The following is a 24,159-nucleotide window of genomic DNA, read 5'->3' on the forward strand; positions in this document are numbered from 1 at the left end:
CAAGGGTTTCGCTATTCGCTATTCGTCCACGAGACTCAGAGGGCCATAGACTCGTGTTCCCAGGTAGAAGCCGTGTTTCTTCCGCAAGGCGTTCGATACAGTTCCACACAGTCGTTTAATGAACAAAGTAAGAGCATATGGACTATCAGACCAATTGTGTGATTGGATTGAAGAGTTCCTACACAACAGAACGCAGCATGTCATTCTCAATGGAGAGGAGTCTTCCAAAGTAAGAGTGATTTCAGGTGTGCCGCAGGGGAGTGTCGTAGGACCGTTGCTATTCACAATATACATAAATGACCTTGTGGATGACATGTGAAGTTAGCTGAGGCTTTTTGCCGATGATGCTGTGGTATATCGAGAGGTTGTAACAATGGAAAATTGTACTGAAATGCAGGAGGATCTGCAGCGAATTGACGCATGGTGCAGGGAATGGCAATTGAATCTCAATGTATAAAAGTGTAATGTGCTGCAAATACATAGAAAGAAAGATCCCTTATCACTTAGCTACAATATAGCAGGTCAGCAACTGGAAGCAGTTAATTCCATAAATTATCTGGGAGTACGCATTAGGAGTGATTTAAAATGGAATGATCATATAAAGTTGATCGTCGGTAAAGCAGGTGCCAGACTGAGATTCATTGGAAAAATCTTAAGGAAATGCAATCCGAAAACAAAGGAAGTAGCTTACAGTACGCTTGTTCGCCAACTGCTTGAATACTGCTCAGCAGTGTGGGATCCGTACCAGATAGGGTTGACAGAAGATAGAGAAGATCCAACGGAGAGCAGCGCGCTTCGTTACTGGATCATTTAGTAATCTCGAAAGCGTTACGGATATGATAGATAAACTCCAGTGGAAGACTCTGCAGGAGAGACGTTCAGTAGCTCGGTACGGGCTTTTGTTGAAGTTTCGAGAACGTACCTTTACCGAGGAGTCAAGCAGTATATTGCTCCCTCCTACGTATATCTCGCGAAGAGACCATGAGGATAAAATCAGAGAGATTAGAGCCCACACAGAGGCATACCGACGATCCTTCTTTCTGCGAACAATACGAGACTGGAATAGATGGGAGAACCGATACAGGTACTCAGGGTACCCTCCGCCACACACCGTCAGGTGGCTTGCAGAGTATGGATTTAGCTGTAGATGTAGATGTTTTTACTTTCACCAGAAAATGTTGGTTACCCAATCGAATTGAGTCATTCTACCACCGTACTTGATGCAATGAGGACGACCAGGAGACACTTCTCTAGGCCAGTACCAACATCCTGTTTATTAATAAGCATTTTGCGTGCCAAGAGTGGGGAGTTTCTACTGCTTTTTGCTGTTTTACATGAAATAATGAATAGTCTCGTCAGTCACATTCGTAATAACTATGAGTCATCCTCTCCACACGGTATTTTCGAAAGATTAGGCAGGTGAGGACTGAGTACTAAGACAGCTATGCTGCTTCTTGCCACCGTGCTGGGCTGTTCTTCTGCGGAGCACCGCCTGATGCTAATTAGCACGCACTAGCAGTTGTTGGGAAAAAAGTTTCTCACTTGCGAATGTGCAATCCATATTCTGAGCAGAAACTTAACTTACTTTGGCACGCAAGTTGTATTCCTTAATGAGGTTTGGGGCTTCTTTCTGCATCGCCAACTTTGATTTCGTGAACTGCCCAGATGGGCACATCCTGTTGCACTTGTTGCGCTTGCTCTTTCACACTTTTTGGTGTCTCCTCATTGTGTTAGCGTCATTTTATATATTTAGTTTTAGGGAACTTTGTCCCCTATTAATTTCATTGTTATTTGTGTCAGTCATTAGAGCAAATAAATATCCCTCAATATCACTCTTGACCTAAATTTCGAGATTCCTTATCATTCTAAAATCTTTCCACGGTTTGTAGACCCAAATGACAAATATAACTGTTTGTGCACCTATATTTGTTCTTCTCACTGTGACAATGTTATCATTGTACACAGTGACCAAAACCCAACAATCATTTGTGCAATTTCAAAGTAAGAAAGCCTACACTGCACTATGCTCATCTTGTATATACACAGGGTGTTTCAAAACTGAATGATAAAACTTCAGGAGTGGATTCGTCACATAACAAGAAGAAAAAAAAGTCCAGTAGACATGGGCAATAAAATCCATACCTTAATAGCTATGAGGACCTCTTCGCCTTCAATAATGTGAAACCAATCTCTTCTACTGCAAGCTTTTTACTTTCCGTATTTTCAGAGGGGGTAGTTTGGAACAAAATAATAAAAAAAGTCCAATAACCATAGGCTCTATAATGCATGCCTTAAGAGCTATGAGCATTTGTTGATCTTCGCTACTTTGAAACACACCACTTCTATTGAACAGGCGCTCATAACTCTTAACGTATGTTTGTTAATTGGACTTCTTTTAGTCTTTTTATATGAGGACTCCATTCCTGAAGTTTTCAGTTTCAATGAGACCAGCGAAAAAATCTTTTCGTTGCTCAGTCAGATATGCCCTCTTTCTGTATTCTTCTAATGACATAAAACCATTGAAAAGTTTGTAGTTAACACAATCGACATCAAGGTGTTTTTAGATTCACCATTTATTTTAGCGAATCTGTTACAAAAACATCAGTGCGCCGCTGTTTACGTCCGTTCAGTTTAAAATTCACCAGGAAAAAACAAAACACATCTGTCGCTGCATCTGTCTTAAGACAACTGAAAATGAGACTGCAGCAAAAGAGAGAAATGTTCAAGTGAACGCCCTATCGAAAACAAATGATACTTGAAGAGACAAATGGATTACACGCTACAGAAAACCACGAAGCTGAACACTTGCCATGTGAAACGTATGGATCAAGTCGTTCACTTATTTTTTGTGACTATATATCGTGTTTTTTTCATTAGTAGTAGTTTTCATTTTTTTTAAATATACGTTTAACTGTTTAGAAATGACATTGCATTGGATGTAATGAAAGCTTTTGACTGAATCCCGAAAGAGTTCAGTAGTTGTGTTCATCTGAACTGAAATTACCGTGAGGCGTCAATGCTCATAGATATTACTATTTTATTTGATACAGCGGCCGTAGATATACACTTGAAGAAGGCAGCTAAGGCGATCACTGGCGTAAATTTGGGATTCCGGCTTCGAGTTCTGGTTCGGCACAAATTTTCACTTGGCACCATCAACTTTATTTCAATGCCCAATTGCGGCATATGTCTTAGTTTCTGTAAAAAAATCTTGTACATATCTACTGACGCTGTTATCACACACATATATAGTAGAATTATAGTGTTAAAAAATGTTCTTATTTTTTTACTGAGAATTTTTTGTGTCTGTGAAGCACTGTGACTTCGTAAATATGTTGGGTAAAAACACGTTTAACCAGTGGAAATTATAGAAAATTACACGCTGTATAGGAAAGATGTAGGTTCCTTTTGCTGTAGGACGGGACTGGAAAAATCTACATAGACAAAATTTGAAAAAAAAATTAAAAATTTGGTGATTTTCGTCTCCCCGTACGTTAGTAAAGGGTTCTTGAAGTGGTAAACCTGGACTCTACGCTACATCAGACCAATGTGCAACATATTACAAGTTCACAAAATTCATATCTTTTTAAAGGTTCAATGTACCTGCCAACGGACTACTAGTAAAACTCAATGGCACCCCTATAAGTTTGTGAGAAACAGAAACTTTACAGATCACTGAATACTTTTTAACAGCAGTAAGATAATAGTCGTGTGTGACAGATGTGGGCGGTTCATTTGGGACACCGTAAGGAAGTTAAACTGAAAAATCATATAAGCTCAATTCACCTCGTTATTAGCACTAAAAGACGAGAAAAGCTACAGCAGGGATGGCAGAAACTGCTTGAAGTATTCAACAGAGCCATCCACTCGTCATTCAAACAGCAGGTCTTCGTAGGTAGAAATGAAATACGTTTGAAGCGTTTAGCAGTGTAATGGGCAGCGTTGGACGCAGAATACATTAGCAGATTGGCGCAAGCCAATGTTTTTGTTTCTTTTCTTGTGTTGATTCCGGTTTGTTATACCCTCACCATTTGCCATCTAGAGGACCGACGATGGCTATGTGGACTACAGAAACCTGTCGTAACCAAACAATAAAAAAGACAAAAACGCAACCGACGGTCTTATTAATTGGTTCACGTATATTCATCAGTTGCTGTTCGCCTGTCAGTTTGAAGATATATGAACGAAAATCTGTAAATGTTGCGACATCTCTCACACTCTTGCCCAAGAGTAAGAAATATTGCAAAAGGAGCAATTTGACACCATGCACGTCGAAGTAATTTTGATGGATTTCTTATTTCTCTTCATGCTTGCCGCTGCCAGCAAAGGTTCTCCGTAAGTACATCTGCAGCACAGCGAAATCACTGAGTCTTCGCTAACTAGGAATCCATTAGGTCGCAGGCCTGGTACGTACACATAAAATTTCTTTATTTTCGACTGTTCTAAATTTTCCTATGACCTTTGGTTTTGATTCTCTCCAAAATGAATAGTAGTGCCAAAAGCCTTTCGCAGACTGGCATTCCGAAGTTAATCCAAACTAGTGGGTCATAGAATCTGGCCTTTCTTCGTAAGCCAAATTTCATCGTTAATAGCGCTACTCAGATAACGTACGTTTTTCGAAATATTTATGTTCTATTAAATTACGCATTAAAACCTGGATGAATATCGTGAAACTTTTATTATAAATTGCAAACACTGCAAGGTCTTATGGATATACTGCCGAATATACACTGGACGGTTGTCACACGACTGACTGGCCCTGCTGAAATCACCGAATGTTACCATACGTGTAGGATCCCGTTGCAGTCCCGATGCATTCTTTACATGGCATAGTCGTTACCTAGGTATGTAAACGAACATTAAGAGCCTTCATACAGAACCTGGCAGATAAAAGTGACCCGGACTTTTTGAAACCATTTATGATAGCATTAACGGAGGAGGAAATGGTCTACAGCTATTTCCAGCAGGATGGATCAGCTGCCCACACAGTCAGCCGAGCCTGCCGCTGTGACCGAGCGATTCTAGGCGCTTCACTGTGGAACCACGCGACTGCTACTTACGCAAGTTCGAGCCCTGCCTCGGGCATGGATGTGTGTGATGTCCTTAGGTTGGTTAGGTTTGCGTAGTTCTGGGTTCTAGGGGACTGATGACCTCAGATGTTAAGTCCCATAGTGATTGGAGCCATTTGAACCATTTGAACAGCTGGCCGAACCTGGAGCATGTTGACTCAACCTCCACGCCTGACAGAGTCGTTCGCAGTGGTCAGTCTGGCCGTGGTCTTGTCTGGCCACCCAGGTCACCCGATCTGTCAGTGTGGGACTACTTTCTGTAGGGAGCCCTCACATTTAAGGTACCGCAACAACCCTCATGGTCTTCAAGAACTGCAGCAGAACATTTCGAATAAGATTGCGGAAATTCCAGCAGTCTGCTCCGATCCACATTCAGCAGCTTTCTGACCAGAGCCCAAAAGAGTCAAGATATGAATGGTAGTCTCTTTCAACATCTGCTATAGTTAGGTTATTACTGTATTTCCCTTCCCCTGCTGTGTTACTTTGTAGCCTGGAACTCTCTTCTCTGACCACTTATATTTGCCCCATCCTGTATCTGTCGGAAACGGCAATATCGTCAAAGTCGTTCATTGTACAAAGTCCCCCACATCTCCAATGATAAGAGAAGTTCGGTGCCACAATGCATATGAATATCTCTATCACTATGAAGGCGGAAAGATTGGTTCATCATTTTCGAAAATGGAGCGGCCTGCAGGCCCAAATAATTTTACGAAAACTGGTTCGCCCTTGTGAAAAATAATTCATCTACTTACTCTCCTTGTATGCCTTAGGATTCAGTATTTCTCTGATTACAGTGGCTCGACATTCTTTTATGTGCTTTGTCTCATGACTAAATTTCACCTTGCTCCTTCGATGTTCCGACATCCTGCGTACGAAATATGTTCTGATTTCTTGATTGTGATTACTCCTTAGGTCAGATATATAAAGATAATAAAAAGCTTGAAGTAAGTCCACAAAGCATGCACAGATGGCAGTGTGAATACATCACGTACTGGGCTGTAAGATTCTGGACCAATGTATATACGATCACAGACGTGGACACGCCGTATACACAACTGGCCATTAAAATTACTACACCAAGAAGCAATGTAGATGATAAACGGGTATTCATCGGACAAAAATATTACACTAGAACTGACATGTGATTACATTTTCACGAAATTTGGGTGCATAGATCCTGAGAAATCAGTACCCAGAACAACCACCTCTGGCAGTAATAACGGCCTTGATACGCCTGGGCATTGAGACAAACAGGGCTTAGATGGCGGGTACAGGTACAGCTGTCCATGCGGCTTCAACACGATACCACAGTTCACTAAGAGTAGCGACTGGCGTAGTGTGACGAGCCAGTTGCTCGGTCACCATTGACCAGACGTTTTCAGCTGGTCAGAATTCTGGAGAATGTGCTGGCCAGGGCAGCAGTCGAACATTTTCTGTATTCAGATAGGCCCGTACACGACCTGCAACATGTGGTCGTGCATTATCGTACTGAAAAGTAGGGTTTCGCAGGGATCGAATGAAGGGTAAAGCCAAAGGTCGTAACATATCTTAAATGTAACGTCCACTGTTCAAAGTGCCGTCAATGCGAACAAAAGGTGACCGAGACGTGTAAACAATGGCACCCCATACCATCACGCCGGGTGATACGCCAGTATGGCGATGACGAATACACGCTTCCAATGTGCATCCACCGCGATGTCGCCAAACACGGATGTGACCATCATAATGCTGTAAACAGAACCTGGATTCATCCGAAAAAATGACGTTTTACCATTCGTGCACCCAGGTTGGTCGTTGAGTACATCGTCGCAGGCGCTGCTGTCTAGGTTGCAGCGTCAAGGGTAACCGCAGCCATGGTCACAGAGCTGATAGTCCATACTGCTGCAAACGCCGTCGAATTGATGGTGCAGATGGTTGTTGTCTTGCAAACGTCCCCAACTGTTAACTCAGAGATCGAGACGTGGCTGCACGATCCGTTACAGCCATGCGGATAAGGTGCCTGTCATCTTGACTGCTAGTGATACGAGGCCGTTGGGATCCAGCACGGTGTTCCGTATTACCCTCCTGAACCCACCGATTCCATATTCTGCTAACAGTCATTGGATCTCGACCAACGCGAGCAGCAATGTCACGATACCATAATCCGCAATCGCGATAGGCTACAATCCGACCTTTATCAAAGTCGGAAATGTGGTGGTACGCATTTCTCCTCCTTACACGAGGCATCACAACAACGTTACACCAGGAAACACCGGTCAATTGCTGTTTATGTATAAGAAATCGGTTGGAAACTTTCCTCATATCAGCACGTTGTAGGTGTCGCCACCGGCCCCAACGTTGTGTGAATGCTCTGAAAAGCTAATCATTTGCACATCACAGCATCTTCTTCCTGTCGGTTAAATTTCGCGTCTGTAGCACGACATCTTCGTGGTGTAGCAATTTGAATGGCCAGTAGTGTATTTTGTAGCATCGGAACGAAAATTTGTCTCTCGTTCTTCCTCGACACATCGTTTCCTTCTCCAGAAAGAAATGCGGAAGGACGCGAGCAGTAAAGTGCTGGCCCAGCGTCTCGTTGCTGCAGAAAGCGACTCGCTTCCCTGACTGGAACAGCAGATAAACAGACGCAGACAGAGCTGCGGATTGGATTACAGACGCCGGTCGGGCTGACTTAATAGCGACCATCAGTCCGCCGGCAGACCGCCGCGTGACGCATGGCGGCCATCCGTCTGCGCTGCAACAAATGAACGTCGATAATTGGCCGCAGCGTTGCCACAGCTGGCGCCGCGGAGGCGGAGCGCGGAGCGAGCCCGACGCACCCCTCGGCCCGCGCAGCGACGGACTGCACTCAGCACACTGACACGAGGCAAACCGACGTACACTGCCTAATGGAAAGTACCCAAAACCTACTAGTAAACACTAACATGCGTCCGCGCTTTGCCTTTGTGACGGCTTCATCTCTGCTAGGGACATTTTCAATGAGGTCTCTGAATTTCTGTGAGTGGCAACTCATCCTTTCTCAAAAGTAGTGATGTTTAACGCTGGGGTTTTGAACAAAGTCGACGTTTTAACTCACCCCAAGGTTTCAGGTCGGGAATTTGGCCACGCCAGTCCAGTCCAGGAATTTTATTGTCCACAAACCATTGCCTAACAGATGTTGCTCTATGACAGCGTGCATTGTGATGCTGATACAAATAGTCATCGTCATCGAACTGTTTCTCCACTGTATGCAATATATAATGCTGTAAAATATGATAAATTGATTCCGCATTTAGCTTTTTCTCAAGCCTAATAAGGCAACCACACCTTAACAACCAGAAACTGTGTAACATGTAGTACAGACAGTGTATCATAACACTACCTCTTCCGTGCTCCACTGTTGGTACCACTTCACTGTTGGTACTACATATGATGACAGGTAGTGTTCTCCAGGCATTCGCAAAACCCAAATCCTCCCATCGGTTTGACACGGGCTATAGCCTGTATTCGTCTCTCCAGATCACTGGTTTCCAGTCATCCACTGGCGTTTGCTCTTCACACAACCTCAAGCGTCGCTGAGCAGTGACTACAGAAAAGAGTGCCCTATGAGGAGCTGCTCGACTATTTTTCCCCATTCTTTTTATCTTCCTACTCACCGTCACTGTGCTAGCTGGACTACTAGTAGCAACCTGGAACTCGCAAGTGATTCCTTTCACTGACTTCATGTGATTACTTACAGCCACTCTCCACAATGTTCGACAGTTCGTGTCCGGCAATGGATGAGGTCAATCTGGTCTTATATTAGCTGTAGTTGTTCCTTCGCATACTCACATCATAATCCTATCACCATCAGGGAAGTTGGGCAACTTTGGAAGGGCTGAAATGACACTAATGAACCAATTACTCAGGCGACATTCAGTGACAAGTCCACTTCCGGAGATCCAGACCTCCTCTGACCGAACTATTCTGCAGTTCTACTAACTCTACTGACAACACTGTACCCCCCGCCTCCTTATACAGCTGCGAGGCCGCCTCTCCTGAGATTACATACTAGTATCGGGGAACTTCTGGTCAGATAGTGTATACACTACCGCATCGGCTGCTGTTCCACGCAGTCTTCGCTAGGGCGTTTCGTGGATACGATAAAGCTTTGTCGCAATAACCAAAACATTACTTGATATTCTGTTAGACTTCATCACCTGCTCACACAGCCATACGCCGTTTCTGCACAGGATTTTGATAGCGAAACGATGCGACGGAGGAAGAAATTTAGGGTTCTACGTCTCGTTGATGACTATTTGGCTACACATGGAGTGCAAAAACGATAGGGTTAGGACGCTATAGATAATCGTGTCCTCTTCAAAGATAACATCCGAACATTCACCGCGTATGTTATCTTGTTTTTCTTCATATACAAAACAAGTTCTAAACATAAAACAAAAAATGGCTTTGAGCACTATCGGACTTAAAATCTGACGCCATCAGTCCCCTAGAACTTAGAACTACTTAAACCTAACTAACCTAAGGACAACACACACATCCATGCCCGCGGAAGGATTCGAACCTGCGGCCGTAGGGATTGCGCTGTTCCAGACTGAAGCGCCTAGAACCGCTTGGGCACCCTGGCCGGCAAACATAAAAGAGCTTTTTACTTATTTTATTTAAGTGTTTGAAGCTGATCAACAATAACCGCATATTTATTTAATTTTTACCATTTTTAAACAGTGAATCACATTCATTCTCACTTACCAATCTATCAAAATTACAGCGTCAAATTAAATAAGGAGCTACAGTGGTATAGTGGCGTGACTGTGTGCGGCACTCTAATTGGAACTCCAGCTGTTGAGAAGAATGACGAAGGTGTAACCTGTATATTTCACAATTTCTGCTTTAGCTAGGTGTACTGCGGATTGTTGACCTATTCTATTTGTCGTTTTGATTGACGCAGGAATGGTACAATTGCGCTCAGTTCAAATGGAGCAGAGGTCCTGAACTGTATGCGTTGCATGCATCAAACATAAATTTACATTTACTATTACTGTAATTTTCTCTAAATACGCCTGAAGAAATAAAAGTAGTTTTTTGGTGGGAATACACCAGAAAAAACGACGTTCTTTATTAATACATTCTTCCACACAAAATCGAAAGCAAGTAAGATAAGGAAACAAGATTCTTGTGTTATGATGTAATAACTAAGGTGTGCGTCTACCTGATTCTCTGTTATATGTGCTTCACAGAAAATGTAGTAAATGAAAATATGACAATAAAACTGAGCACACAATCGAAGTATGTTCTCTTTCTCCACCAGCAACGTCCTTCTATTTTTATAATTTTTAAAAAGATTTCCATGTGAAGTTAACGCCTGGATCTTCACTGACATTTTCACATCACGAACTATGCTTACACTACTGGCTGCTATCGCCACTGTTTTCTCCACAGTTCTCGCTAACGGTATTAGCAAACGTTTTCGTTTTTGTTCACGACAGAACGGATCTACGTTATTTGTTACAAATTTCCTATCTGATGGCATTCTTCCACCACATATGTTTGCGCGTTGACCATCCATCTCAGCAGATGCTTTGTATATACAGAAGGAATAACGTACTATGAATATTAATGAGGCTGTACGGTACTGAGCCACATGCGTCATTCACGTTTTGTCAGATCCCACCGGTCCCGTCGGTATGTAAACATTAGTTTTCTTTCGACCCGTGATGCGCATGTAGAGTACGACAACGGAAAGAAGGCGCCTTGGCTCAGGCAAGTCGAAAGAAGACAGACAATGACCAGGCCGCCGTTGTACCAAGGATCGTCCCACTGATGTACACACCTGATACTGATTTATAGCTGTGGTATAAACTACATACAGAAATAACAAGGATTTGCGTAAGCCGATTATAGAGACGGTGGTTTTCCTAGCTTTGCCGCGAATGAACCTTCCTCTCCAGTTTATAACTCTTCTGCGTGTCGTAGGGGGAGACATCATGGGCTAACAATTACTTCGTCACTTATTATTTATTCTGTATACTGTCAACGACATATAACAAAGGAAAATAACACTTAACTCCACTGCCAAAACACCACTACTGTTAGATCGCTGAAGAGGGCAGCAACTGCAAACGAAGGACAGTCGACTTTAAACATTTCTACCTTACACAAAGAATCCTGTCGGCCCTTACAGCCTCCTTTTTTCCGTAGCTGTACCGTAGATTAGGCTTTTTAAGAAGTTAGTGTTGTAGGTTAATATTACCAGATGCTTGCTAGGCATTGGGTTTTTTCGCTTTATGACGATTAATATCTTTACTCGCTGTCAGGTATTTTAGTGGTCCTAGCTGAAGATTTTTCATCTGTTAAAGGGAAACTGCATAAACCTCGAATGTGTGAGACCCCACATACCAAGAGGCCATAGGCCACATGGCCTATGTCAGAGTATGCGCAGGAACAGATTGGATACCTGTGTAGGGGGGGCCAGTGCAAGGTGGTTTGACCGAGCGCGGAAAATATCCACCGGTTTCTAATGAGGCAGCACCCAATGCCAGCCATATGTCGGCCCGACCTGCCCGGTCTAGCGGCTGCGCGAAGCCGGAATGAATGAGAGATTCTTGGCCCGCTTTGAGCGCGCCGGTTGACGACGCACTACGCTGACAGCCTCGAGGTATGCGTCTTGCAATCTTTCTCAACATATTTTACGGACAGTAAAAAGAATTGATTTTTCTTTATTTATTTATTTAATTTATAAAGAATTAATTTTTATTTATTTATTCATTTATTTATTTATAGCTTTATGTGTTAGCTTAATCATGGAATGCGTATCCCCTCCCTAATGGAAATACTTGTTATAATATTTGCACTTAAGTACGAGACTGTGTGAAATTCGATATGTTTGCAAATGAAAAATATGGCCTTCTATTATTTTGAGTTTAGTGCATATAACACCTTACGCTGTTGCATATGAAATTTAACCAAGATATTGAAGTTTCCTTTAGAATTGTGAGGAGCTCTATATCTGTCTCCAATCTGGAAAAATTGATTGTATGTAGCACGTTCATTTCCTTCCATACGAGCAAAGCATGAAATATTTATAACGTACCTCATGTATCCTAAACCTATTTGAGGTATCAAAACAAGAATTGTGGCAAACAGGATCGTACTAAGCCATATGATTAACATACTGAAATTTCTTATCTACTTCGATATAGCCGAACCTACGGTTTTTAATTAATTTTTTTCAATCCAGTACTGTAATTTTTTAATAGCCAGGAGAAAGAGAATTTGCTAGTATGCAAACGAATGTGAAATTTCTTCTCCTATGATAACATAAACCGACAGAATGAGGTTTCCCGTAAGGTATTGACCTTATCTAACTCTGCTTCAAGATTCAGTCGCAATGGTTATTAAAAGGTGTGTCTGTGCGTTTTATACTGGGTTTTAGCCACAATACGCAAAATTAAACCGATAAAGAAGAGAAATGTAGCCGTTGATGATGCTTCTTCAAATCAGCAATGGTTAACAATGCAGAAAAAAAGAGATCACCAAACGTATTGCAGACATGGTGGAGTCCTGCAACCCATTGTATTTCTAATAGTGAACGAGTAGAATGGGAACTTACCAAAGATTTTCTCTCTGTTCGTCATCTGTGAAACATGAAATTAATTCGCAGGAAACAGTGTACCATAGTTTTTGTTCCCATCCCCATTCAGAGTGAAGTGTTGACTTTCTTCACCATAATTATCTTTTGATGTTTTAAGTATATATCATACATATTTATAATCTATTTTAACATTTGTTCCGGCCTAAATTTCAAGCGCCGGCACGATGTTCAGGAACGGCGGAGCAGACAGGGCTGTGAGGAAGACGCCAGCCAACAGTGCGCTGATCGACTAGGACAGCACCGAGACAGCAGCGGTCTCCAGGCGACGAGGACATGAGGGCCGGGCCGTATAGCAGCGGTCCACTTTAAGACTAGCCGTTCTACGAACGCTACAGCGGCGACTTAGAAGCTGTATTGTTCCACTTTCATTAGAAGCTGTGTATACAGTAGAGATTTTTTTATTTTGTCTGTCGCCCGTTGCTTGCGACACACCATTGTAAATTCTAAAATTTAAGTATTATCATTTATCTTACTGTAATAAAAATTTGTTAATACGATTTGCTTGAATTGTTGTCTAGCGATCCGAGAAAGCACGTTTCCTAGGCACCTGACATTCGACGAGCAGGCAGAACAGAAGAATATTAATGAGTAGTCTCAAGCGGTTCGTAAAGTAATGGCTATCAAGTAACCTCGTAGTCCACGGCTTAACATGCATGAAATTTGGTTTTTTTTTTTTTTTCTATTAGAACACTGTTGCGTTTTTGCCGCAGAGTAGAAGTGAACTGATAAAGCTGTTTCATAACTCCGAACCTGTGAATACACTGACGACATGCTGAACCTCGCCAACTATTCGTCAATGTCAGTATCAGATATGAAGTAAAAGATGTTTGTAGTCTGAAGATTCACTCTCTCATTCTGTACAGGGATAGGAACGGAAAGATGGTACGCTATTTACTGTACTTCTCCATATGTCCAAGATAACTACAGCGTAGAAATAAAATCCATTGGTAAGTTTCAATCCCAGCTTATCGTTGATAATGATACACTGAGTTACAGAATTCCCCAGGTGTGACAACAGAATTGGCGATTTATTTCATCTGACTGCTAAACTTCTTTTCTTCAGACAAGTGTATTCATGGCAAATTTTGAGTAATACATAGTGTACCTTTATCTATAAGGCAGATTAAATTTTTCTTCTTTTGTGAAAACACAATAGAAATTGAGCACAGACATGACTATCAAAACAAAGGTGTGGATCCACTGCTCGAATGGCAGGTTAATGACTAAGGACCACCGTACAACCTGGTCCTTGTGACTTTGAAAAATCAGTATGGAAAAAATATTTGTACCATCACTGTGCAGCAAGATAAACAACTATCTTTCCATTTACTCCCATAATCATTAACTTTTTTTTCAATATCTATTTTGATTTGGCAACAGAACTAAAACTGAACGTGACATTCACATAAATGTACCCCATGTGTTACACAAAACGCATCACTCACGACACTTCTGAAGCAGAAAAGTTTGCCAAGTCAAATTAAAATCAATCATCAATTCTTTTGCGATTTCATGGTAATCCTGTAATCCAGCGTATCATTAGCAATGAACAGCTGGGACTGAAACTGGCCAAATGATTTTATTTCTACGCTTCAGCTGTCTCTGACAAACGAAAATAGCAAATAGCATACCATCTTTCCGTTCCTATTCCTGTTCAGAGTGAGCGAGTGAATCTTCTTACTACGAACGTCTTTTAATTTATCAGTGATAATGACATTGACGAAGATTCTGCAACTCGTCAATGTGTCCACAGCTTCAGAGTTACTAAAGAGTTAGTTGGGTCAGTTCCACTTCTGTTCTATTACAAAAAACACATTCGGTGATTATTTATCTGTGGATAACAAGGTTACAAAAACGTGACAGTCATTACTACTAACCAGTTGAAGAAGCATAATCATTTATGAGTAACGGCTAGACTTCTCTTTTTGCCTTATTAATAGGTTTAATTTTGCTTCATTTGCCAAAACACAGTATAAACTGCACAAACTCTAGTCGCAATAGCTATTGCTACGAAACTTGAATCAGTCTCTTATTAAAGATGCATTAGCTGACCAGAGAGGTCAATAACTTATGGAACACCTGGTCCTGTCGGTTTGCAGGGTCTTTAGAGAAGAAATTTCACGTTTATTTTCATAGAAAGAAATTTCCTTTTCCCTAGCTATCGGTGACTTTTTAATAATTACGTTACTGGATATAAGAAAAATAAGAACTGTAGCTTTGGCTGTATCGACGTAGATAAGAAAGTTCAATACGTTAACCGTAGTGAAGAGTACTCTCCTGTTCTGTTTGAGTGCTTCTATTAGCCAAAATCTCGTTTTGATACCTAGAATGGGCCGGCTGGTGTGGCCCAGCGGTTTTAGGCGCTTTAGTCTGGAACCGCGTGACCACTCCGGTCGCAGGTTCGAATCCTGCCTCGGGCATCGATGTGTGTGATGTCCTTAGGTTAGTTAGGTTTAAGTGGCTCTAAGTTCTAGGGAACTTATGACCTCAGATGTTAAGTCCCATAGTGCTGAGGGCCATCTTTGATACCTCGATTGGTTTACGAAATATGAGAACACTTATGAAAATTTCATTACGTGAATACGGCTGCAAGTGGACGTGCTACATACAGTCCATTCTCTCGAGATTGGAGACAGAAACCTCCTCCAAAGGCTAAAGAAACCTTCAATATATGAGCTACATTTCATATACGGCAACATATGGTGTAATATGCAGCAAACGCAAAATCATAGCGACCCGTATTTTTCAGTGTAAACATTTAGACTTTCGCACAGCATCTTATGTAAATGTGAATGTCGCTATAACTATGAACATTAGCGATATTATGGGCATCTCACTGTCAAGCTGACGTATAACTCTAGAAGTGATGTAGAAATCAATTTTTTTTTGTTACCAAATAGTTTCTATACAGTTCTGGCTTTCTTTCTGTTCTGACACTTACGACGTTTCTGCCCAGTTCTCTTTTTTCAGCGTGTCTGTAAAGATCTGGCCGGTTGTGGTGACCGAGAGGTTCTAGGCGCTACAGTCCGGAACCGCGCGACCGCTACGGTCGTAGGTTCGAATCCTGCCTCGGGCATGGATGTTTGTGCTGTCCTTAGGTTAGTTAGATTTAAGTAGTTTTAAGTTCTAGGGGACTTTTGACCTCAGAAGTTTAGTCCCATAGTGCTCAGGGCCATTTGAACCATTTTGTAAAGATCTGTCATTGGTCATTCAAATCTGAATCCATCTGTTTTGCTCTTATTTGTAATACATACAAGTCGCTGAAAGCACTGACGTAAAGATTCAGATATTGGACACCTCCATGAACTTTATAATTCTCAGAACATGTCTCTTAAACTTTAAATAAAAATAAAATTTATGAAAGTGGTTGCTAAAATCTTGTAATTCAAACGTATCATAGGTGAAACAGATTATGCCCCTTTCTATTTTTCGATTTCAGTTGGAAGCAACTGAACGCGTCCATTTCTGTCCTAGAATTCCCCACAGGTAGTTCTCTCAGCAGGAGATCACACATTTACAAGGCAACTGAAAAAATGCCACGTGCTCTGAGTGTCACAAGGGCTTTGAGAAGCTATGTAGTCTGTGAGTAACTCGGCAAGTTGAAGAGCCAGTAGAACCGCCCCTCGCAGAATTACTACCCTGAGGTTTTTTCCGATACCACCTCGTCACAGATTTAGCTCCGGAACGAAATTGCAGTTTCAATCTCCTGAAGAAATCCGTTTGCTGTTTTCAGGTGAGGTGGCGAGAGCGAGAGTGCCGCTGATGGCCCTAAAAATTCGCGCTGGTACGATTCACGGCAGGCTGAACGCAAGCAATTACCGGGACGGGACAGCGATATTGCCTGCACGGCCAATTCCGGCCAGTAATTCCGGGCGTCGGCTGGACCTCTATCAAAACTACCGCGCTCCACGCAACTTTTTTCCCGCTCCCCCGCCCCTTCCCAGGAGGCCGGACACGCTAATTGCCATTCTGCCAGCGCCCATTGACGGTGTACATTTCGCGCAGCCATCCGCGTGTAACTCACGGTGTCGCCTCGGTACTGTATGGAAAAGACAGATCCGGCCGGATGTCCATATAAACAAACGCGGCAGCGGCAGTTAGTCGCGACGCGGGTTCTGTGGCTACTGAGTGTTGGGATGGGGGGGGAGGGGGAGCATTGTTGTCGCACGCAAAGGTTAACAGCGGCGGGCCGACGCCACCTGCACGAACGACCCTCATCAGCGCAAATTGAATTCCCTTTCAATGGGCTGTTTGCGCTGAGAGTGCACTCGCCGAGCGATACCAAAGGAGAGAGGGGGTGAGGCGGGGGGGGGGGGGGGGGATGGAAAGGTGGAAAGGGGACTGGGGTGCGGTATGTCAGGAGATGAAGAGCACGCCCACAGGGGGATCCCGCTGGGACTGATGGCTGGTGGGTACTTCCACTGAAAAGAGTCGATTACGTTGAAACCCATCTGTTGAAACGTCTTTCACATCATTTATCTTTACGCAAGTTGTAAACTGCTAGCGAGGTGCAAAGACTGAGCACTGTTTTCGCCTGGTCGCATAACTAAAGGATATCTGCCCGCGGCACTTCGATGCGGTACATTACTAACCAATCCAGAAACAAGACGGTTGAGAAATGAGTCAGAGTGCCCATGTAGACGGAGAGACAAAGCAGACTTTTTTTCTCCGCATCGCTTGCAATCTGCCTGCAATTTTCATGGTTCTGTTTGTTCCAGCACTTTATCCAATGTTTTATTTCTATGGCCAGTTCTACACTTCAACATACAGGAATTTCTGATGAGACCATTGCTTGCTACAATGGTTTGGCGTATTACTTCAGTGTAAATGATTTTCACCTTTATATATATGTTTTCTTTGCGGCTAAGCTTGACTCTCCTCTTCCGGGCGATAGCCCTTCTTCCATGTTTAAGGGTTAATCTCGGTCCCTCATTAACTCACCTGTTAACATAGGTAATGGCTCACGTTACTGTCCCTCTTATTTCAAACACTGCAGGAAAAAATACAGTACCCTTAAGGGCAAGGCCCTTTTATTGTCAAGTGAGGTGTCTGATAGTTTTGAACTGCAGGAACACATGATTAAAAAAAATTGAGACCAAAAGAAACACATATGTGACGGTAAAGGATGCTCAAACAGTCGCATCGATACACAACGGCCGGCCGTAGTGGCAGAGCGGTTCTAGGCGCTACAGTCTGGAGCCGTGCGACCGCTACGGTCACAGGTTCGAATCCTACCTCGGGCATGCATGTGTGTGATGTCTTTAGGTTAGTTAGGTTTAAGTTGTTCTAAGTTCCAGGAGACTGATGACCTCAGAAGTTAAGTCCCATAGTGCTCAGAGCCATTTGAATCGTTACTGTCCCTCTTATTTCAAACACTGCAGGAAAAAATACAGTACCCTTAAGGGCAAGGGCAAACGATTGTAAAGGTGCTAAATGACACCCTGCCATAGTCTGCCACAAACATCTTGCACCTGTTGTTGCAATTCGGAAATGGTGCTTGCAGACCCTGGAGAACGAGTAAGTTCCCCCCTCATCCTGTTCCATACATCTCCACTTGACCAGAGATGCGATGTTCTTCCTGGCTGTTCCACATCTTGAAGAGCATGATGAGCCGGAGCAGTCGTATATCGACGTACACAGTGTGGCGTCCCCGAACTCCAACCGTATGCTGATATCGTCGATGCCGTAGAGCTGCTACTGCCACAACTCTCGGAGTGGAGTTGAGACACGATGCGCGATGACGTAGGTTCCCGTTGGTGAACGGGAGACAGAAATGCTAACTCGTATGATGGATGCTTCTTCTAATTTAAGATTGAATCATTCATTTCCCGGATATGCAGTAGTAGCTGTTAAATCTTATCTCATCTGCATCGTACACACCACCAATTGCGAGGAAACATTGTAATTATCAGTCTTCTCGTACGTTGTTTGCTCGTTGTTATGGAGATGTTGAACCTTTATGAGGCAAGATCCACGGATACTCTTTGATCACGTCAGAGTGAACCTACACCGTAATGTTAAAGTTCTCTTTTCAATTAATGAAGTAGGTATTTTGATATTCAGATTAAATTGCCCCTTCTGTACAGTCTTCGGTTAACTATCTTTGATTACGTCACTTAATAATGTAGTCCACACTTGAAATTTCACTTGGAACGAACAGTTCATTGTTCCTTGGCCACTAAATACTTTATAACTTTCGCACCACACGCACAAGCAGTTGGTTGGTAAAGTCAGTTCTATTAAAATTAAGTTTCTTGACAATTACGACAACTTGACTCTTCATCGTAATTGTATTATCTTCGTGAAGTCGCGTAATTGTGTCCTACTCGAGACTAATTGAGTGTAGTTCTTTGGTATATTGTCAACTCTTCTTTTAAGTTCCAACTATTTGAAGTCCAATATTCACTAGTTTCGTCAATAAAGTTCAATTAACCCGTTATGCACGGCTAAACGCGTCTATCAGTTCCTGTCTCTGCTTAGAAAAAAGTTTCCGAAGTTCGTGAATCACGTCACACAAGAAACACTTCTGAACGCAAAATAATCTTGTCGCGTTCCGTACTCTCAATAACTAAGACAAGAATTGTTCTCGCAAGTCTTTACAGGACGAGAGCCAACATGCGACTTCTTCTGTAAAAGAGTATTGTAGGCGCATCGAATTTCTTCGTTGCGCTTACAACTCTCTTCCCCATAAAAGTTATCTCTGACTAACATCATCTTGGACTTACCTTTCAAGCTATTAATTGCAATTATCACTTGGATATTTGTTCAATAATTAAATCTGAGGTTTGTTCCTCCTTTATTCAGTGTTGTTAAACTCTCAGTGTTGTTATCAAAACTTCTTGGTGTTAGCTGATCTGCAAAGATGTCGTATTTGCTAAGATAATTCTTCCTTACTTCATATTATGATATTCTGCCTTAATTGACTTTAAGAGAGTCGTTGGGGTGTTATAACAGTCCTGCTGAAAAAGCACGTCATCTTCCTGTCGAGAGACAGTTGTGGTTCTGGTATAATAGCCCGTGCAGTGTAGCGGGTACTGGATACTTTACCCTGCAGAAACACAAAATGTGACCCTCAGTTTTAACTGTTGGCGCCATGAAGGCAGGGATGTGACAAATGGTTCAAATGGCTCTGAGCATTTTGGGACTCAACATCTGACGTCATCAGTCCCCTAGAACTTAGAACTACTTAAACCTACCTAACCTAAGGACATCACCCACATCCATGCCCGAGGCAGGATTCGAACCTGCGACCGTAGCGGGCTCACGGTTCCAGACTGAAGCGCCTAGAACCCAACGCCCACACCGGCCGGCAGGGATGTGACATGTCGTCGGCGAATGCACTGTGGAAGAAGCAGCTCACCAGGTCTGCGTCGTACACGTATACCTCCTTCACTCGCATACGGGCAGAAACTACTCTCATCACTGAAGACAACGGAGCGCCATTCCACTCTCCCGCCAACCGTCCAATGAGAGCAGCCATGCCTCTCAGTGTCGTGGTGTCAGTCTTAGCCTCGCCTGAGGCGCAGGTGACGTTAATCCTGCTGCAAGCAGACGATTCCGAATGGTTACTAATGACATAGCAGGTGAAACATTTTCTTAGATTTCGTCCCTGGATGTTGTTCGCCTGGCCACCGTTATTCGCAAAGTGCGTCTGTCTTGACATGCGTCTGTACTACGTGGACGTCTAGAACCTGGCGTACAGACGGGGCAATGTTCCACTAACCGCTTTTGAAAGCAGTGACCCTTCACCAATAAGTTTTACCCAATACGGGTAGCAATATATACTGGAGGAGATGGTTCACTTTGTGGCGCAGTTACAACTGTGGTGAAAACATCAGGTAGTAAATTATAGAAAAACATCTAACACAACGAAATGGATACACATTAAGGTGTCAGTTATCACAATATCTGTACCTATACGCCACACACTCCATATACCCACATCAGAGTCCCGCTATGTTGCGTGTACCCTGCAGCAATGCCCTCAAACCTGAACATTTTGATCACACCATTTGTAAGTAGGCTGTTTAAGTATTTTTATTGGTAACGCCAACACCACGTAGCGCTCTGTATGAAAAATCACTGGCTGTGCCGTGTGCAGTCTGTGGCTGGTTTGCATTGTTGTCTGCCATTGTAGTGTTGAGCAGCGGCAGCTGGATGCTAACAGCGCGTAGCGTTGGGCAGTTGGAGGTGAGCCGCCAGCAGTGGTGGACGTGGGGAGAGAGATGGCGGAGTTTTGAAATTTGTAAGAATTGGTGTCATGAACTGCTATATATATTATGACTAGTGAGGTAAATACATTGTTTGTTCTCTATTAAAATCTTTCATTTGCTAACTATGCCTATCAGTAGTTAGTGCCTTCAGTAGTTTGAATCTTTTATTTAGCTGGCAGTAGTGGCGCTCGCTGTATTGCAGTAGCTTGAGTAACGAAGATTTTTGTGAGGTAAGTGATTTGTGAAACGTATAGGTTAATGTTAGTCAGGGCCATTCTTTCGTAGGGATTTTTGGAAGTCAGATTGCGTTGCGCTAAAAACTATTGTGTGTCAGTTTAAGCACAGTCGTCTATAGTTGTTCTAAGGGGACGTTTCACATAGGCCAATCTTGTATAAATTTTTCTAAGGGGACGTTTCACAATAGAGTAACACTGTTGGTATTACTCATCTCGTCTGTTTGTAGGGGTATAAAATGAAATGATTATACAGAATCATACACCCAGGATGATTCACGAAGATATGCAAATACACACTCAAAAAAAAGTTTTGTATCACCTCGGTTACGAGAGTTTTGGAACCTGTACTGAAAATCGGTATATAGATCAACATAAATATCATTTCCACCCTTTCTGTTGCTTATCAAAACCTTCAGAGGTGGTTGTCCAGACTGCTGTACATACCAGTACCTCTATTACCCAGTAGCACGTCCTCTTGCATTGATGCAAGCCTGTATTTGTCGTGGCATACGATCCAAAAGTTCATCAAGCCACTTTTGGTCCACTCCTGAAAGGCGATTCGGCGTAGATCACTCAGAGTGGTTGGTGGGCCACGTCGTCCATAAACAGCCGTTTTCAGTGTATCCCAGGTATGTTCGATAGGGTTCATGTCTGGAGAACATGCTGACCAACTGTATTCGAGCGATGTCGTTATCCTGATGGAAGTCATTCACAATATGTGCACAACGGGGCCACGAATTGTCGTCCATGAACACGAATGCCTCGCCAGTATGCTGCCGATATGGTTGCACTATCTGTCGTAGGATGGCATTCACGTATCGTACAGCGGTTACGGCGCCTTCCGTGATCACCAGCGGCGTACATTGGCACCACATAATGCCACCCCTAAAACAGCAGGGAACCTCCATCTTGCTGCACTCGCTGGACAGTGTGTCTGAGGCGTTCAGCCTGTCTGCGTCGTGATGACTGGGTGTTTTGTGATGTCCTTAGCTAGGTTTAAGTAGTTCTAAGTTCTAGGGGACTGATGACCATGGATGTTAAGTCCCACAGTGCTCACAGCCATTTGAACCATCTGAACGTTCAGCCTGACCGGGTTACTTCCAAACACGTCTCACAGCGACTGTCTGGCTGAAGTACATGTGGCACTCATCGGTGAAGAGAACGTGATGCCAATCGTGTGCGGTCCATTCGGAATGTTGTTGGGCCCAACTGTACCGCGCTGCATGGTGTCATAGTCGCAAAGACAGACTTCACCATGGACGTTACGCATCATGCAGCCTTTTGCACACAGTCTGTGTCCTAACACGACGTCCCGTGGCTCCATGAAAAGCATTATTCCACATGGCGGCGTTGCTGTCAGGGTTCCTCCGAGCCATAAACCGTAGGTAGCGGTCATTCGCTGCAGTAGTAGCCCTTGGGCGGCCTGTGCGAGGCAAGTCTTCAACAGTTCCTGTCTCTCTGTATCTCCTCCATGCCCGAACACCATCGCTTTGGTTCACTCCGAGACGCCTGGACACTTCCCTCGCTGAGATCCCTTCCTGGCACACACCGAGCGGGGTGGCGCAGTGGTTAGACACTGGACTCGCATTCGGGAGGACGACGGTTCAATCCCGTGTCCGGCCATCCTGATTTAGGTTTTCCGTGATTTCCCTAAATCGCTCCAGGCAAATGCAGGGATGGTTCCTTTGAAAGGGCACGGCCGACGTTCATCCCCGTCCTTCCCTAATCCGATGAGACCGATGACCTCGATGTCTGGTCTTCTTCCCCAAAGAACCCAACCCCAACCCTTCCTGGCACAAAGTAACAATGCGGACGCGATCGAACCGAGGTATTGACCGTCGACGGGTGGTTAACTACAGACAACGCGAGCCGTGTACCTCCCCTCCGTCTAATAGCCGCTGCTCATGCACAGTTGTTTACATATTTGGGCGGGTTTATTGACCTCACTGAAGAGTCAAAGGGACTGTGTGTGTGATACAAAATCCACGGTCAACGTCTATCTTCAGGAGTTCTGGGAACCGGGGTGATGCAAAATTTATTTTCATGTGTGCATTTTAATATGTTATTCTACAAGTAAAACTACAGAAAAAGTTCGTACACACACATAGGTCCGCAAATGTTTGGTTACAGAGTTACAGCTAATAAAATATTTTGCCTGAAATTCAGCAAATTCGCTAATATGGAGCCGTCGCAAAATTGTACGAGGGTAAAGTAAAGCACGAGTTCCATTTATTTTGTTGCTAATGATCCGGTGAATCTAACAAAACGTGTATCTGCAGTAGTTTTCCAGAACATCCAGAGAAGCAAAGAAGTAATTTTGCAAAATTTTTAATTCAGTAACTACTGGGTCGAATTTGTTTTTTAAATTCCTGACAAGTTTTTAACAGAAATCGTAGAGAATTTAATGTTGGAAAAATGATGGTAATAACATTAACTGAAACTGTATGTATGTGTCAGATAGTTTAATTTTATTAATACCGTAGTACACGTGGATTTATGTTAAAACTGAGAAAACAAAGCTCAGTATTAAGAAAGTCGTACAGTGCACACACAATTTGACAATACATTCACAATTCAATCAATCTAGCACGTGTGTGAGCAGATTTTGTTGCTCGTTTCAGTTTCAAAGGGTTGTTCTTAATTTTGTCTATTGCATTCATAATGCGAGCAAGTAATGCCTCACGTGTATTGACTTTGTCCTAATACACTATGTCCTTCATCCATCCCCATACAAAAATACCCACTGGTGTTAAATCAGGCGATCTGGGTGGCCGCAGACGTGTAGCACCATGATCAATCCATTTCTGGGGAAAACGTTCATGTAAATGTGTAATAATGGCGTTGTTAAAATGTGGAGGCACGCCGTCATGTTGAAAATACATTTGTAATCGCGTAGCAAGTGGAACATCTTCGAGCAAGCAGGGTATTTTTTCTTAAAGGAATTGTAAGTACGTCTAGCCATCAGATGTCCTTGGAAAAAGAATGGTCCAATAATGTGTGTTTTGATTATACCA

This window comes from Schistocerca gregaria, chromosome 2 (assembly GCF_023897955.1).
Source record: "Schistocerca gregaria isolate iqSchGreg1 chromosome 2, iqSchGreg1.2, whole genome shotgun sequence".
Taxonomy (NCBI): Eukaryota; Metazoa; Arthropoda; class Insecta; order Orthoptera; family Acrididae; genus Schistocerca; species Schistocerca gregaria.